Genomic DNA, 2443 nt, shown 5'->3' on the forward strand with positions numbered 1-2443 from the left:
ATTAATGAATTGGTTTATGTCAAGCAACCCCCCGGGTTCGAGGATCCCTACTTTCCCGATCACGTGTATCAACTCGATAAGGCACTCTATGGCCTTAAACAAGCCCCACGTGCCTGGTATGACCACCTTACCGAGTTGTTACAAGACTGTGGTTTTGAAGTTGGGCTAATCGACCCCACTCTTTTTACCAAGAAGGTCAAAGGTGATTTGTTTGTGTGCCAATTATATGTTGATGATATTATCTTTGGTTCCCCTAACAAAGCTTTCAATGAGGAATTTGCCGCTCTCATGACCTCAAAGTTCGAGATGTCTTCCATGGGAGAGTTGAAGTTCTTTCTCGGGTTCAAAGTAAAGCAAAGGAGAGAAGGAACCTTCATCAACCAAGCCAAATACACTCAAGACATGCTCAAGAGATTCAAGCTAAGTAATGTCAACCCGACTTCCACTCCCATGCCCACCAAGTGCCAACTAGACCTTGATCCCAATGGTAAAGCGGTGGATCAAAAGGTATATCATTCCATGATTGGCTCCTTGCTTTAACTTTGTGCATCTAGACCGGATATCATGTTGAGTGTGGGAATTTTGCACGGTTTCAAGCCGCACCTAAGGAAAGTCACTTTGTGGCAGTCAAGCGAATCTTTCGATATTTGGCTCATACCCCAAACTTTGGCCTTTGGTACCCAAGAGGAGCAAACTTTAAACTTGTAGGTTATTCGGACTCAGATTGGGCGGGAGACAAAGTGGATAGGAAGTCCACTTTCGGAGGGTGCCAATTTCTCGATTGCTCTTTGGTGAGTTGGTCTTCCAAGAAGCAAAGTTGTGTGTCTCTCTCGTCCACGGAAGCAGAATATGTGGCCGCCGGTAGTTGTTGTGCACAACTTTTATGGATGAGGCAAACTTTAAAGGATTACGGTGTCACTTGTGACAAAGTGCCTCTTTGGTGTGACAATGAAAGTGCCATCAAGATTTCTCTCAACCCAGTGCAGCACTTCAAGACAAAACATATTGAGATTAGGTATCATTTCATCCGGGATCACATTAGGCGAGGGGAGATCAAGCTTAACTATGTCAACACTCATGATAACCTTGCAGATATCTTCACGAAGCCTTTGGATGAAGCAAGATTTCGCGAGTTAAGGCATGAGCTAAATATCGTTGATTCGAGCAATGTGACTTGAACCCTTGCACACCTCACCTCACTCAACTTGATGTCTAGTTTAGGTGTAGGCATGGACATAGGGGGAGTGTTGTTCTCTCAATGAACTTTCCCTCCCCCCATAATGCATAAACTAATCAAACTCTTTCACATTAGCCATCTTTTTTATGGTACTTGTGCTTCAAAGATGAGTGCTGGTCATGGGCCCAAGGTTAAAATCTTCGCGGTGCCTTACCTCTGAACTCAAACATAGGTGGCCTCGGCCACCGTCCTCTCTTGGAGAGGTGTGTGTCTTCACTACAAAAAAATACACTTCCGTGATGATACGTGTTTGTCACAGTAGGTTGCTTTTTTTGTCATGCATGTACATCCATGACAAATTTATGACAGAATCAAGATAGTCATACCTGTGCTGTCGTAGAAGTGTTCCATGACATTACCAAAATTATCATCACGGAAGTGTCCACTTCCATGACGATAAATTGCGCGTCACAGAAGTGCTTTCGTCAAGGGTGACCGAGACGTGGCATCCACCGTAACGGAATGTCGTTAAGCTATCGGGTCGGGTTTTGGATCCGATAACCCGTTAACAGCCCCGACCAATGGGAAATTTCCACATGTAAAATTCTTATTGGTCGGACGAAACACGTGTCAGCTCGTCAGTGGGTCAGATAGGCGCCTATGATATGTCGACACGTGGCACGACCCAACAAGTTTAAATGGCCCGGCCCAACTGAAGACCCACAAGATTTTGCAAACCATAATGGGCCGGCCGAGCTAAAGGCCCACGAGATTTTGCGGACCATAATGGGCTGGCCCAGCTAAAGGCCCACAAGATTTTGCGGGCCATAATGGGCTGGCCCAGGTAAAGGCCCACAAGATTTTTGTGTGCCATAATGGGCCGGCCCAGGTAAAGCCCACAAGATTCTTGCGAGTCATAATGGGCCGGCCCAGCTGTAGGCCCACAAGATTTTGAGGACCCTAGTAGGCCGGCCCAGCTGTAGGCCCACAAGATTTTGAGGACCCTAGTAGGCCGGCCCATTAACTGGCTGCCATGTTTTGGGCCAAATGTCGGCCCATATTTGATCCGGTCCATTAATGGCCTGCCACGCTCCGGGCCTAATAGTGGCCCATATGAGATCCGGCCCATTAAAAGCCTACCACGTTCTGGGCCAAATTACGGCCCAGATCAGGTCCGGCCCTTTAAGAGGCTTTGGGCTCAATTATGGCCCATATCAGATTCGGCCCGTCAACTGGACACTATGCTTTTGGGCCCACTTGCTAAAG

The sequence above is a fragment of the Triticum urartu genome, chromosome 6A (assembly GCF_056163025.1).
Source record: "Triticum urartu cultivar PI428250 chromosome 6A, HENAU_Tu73, whole genome shotgun sequence".
Lineage (NCBI taxonomy): Eukaryota > Viridiplantae > Streptophyta > Magnoliopsida > Poales > Poaceae > Triticum > Triticum urartu.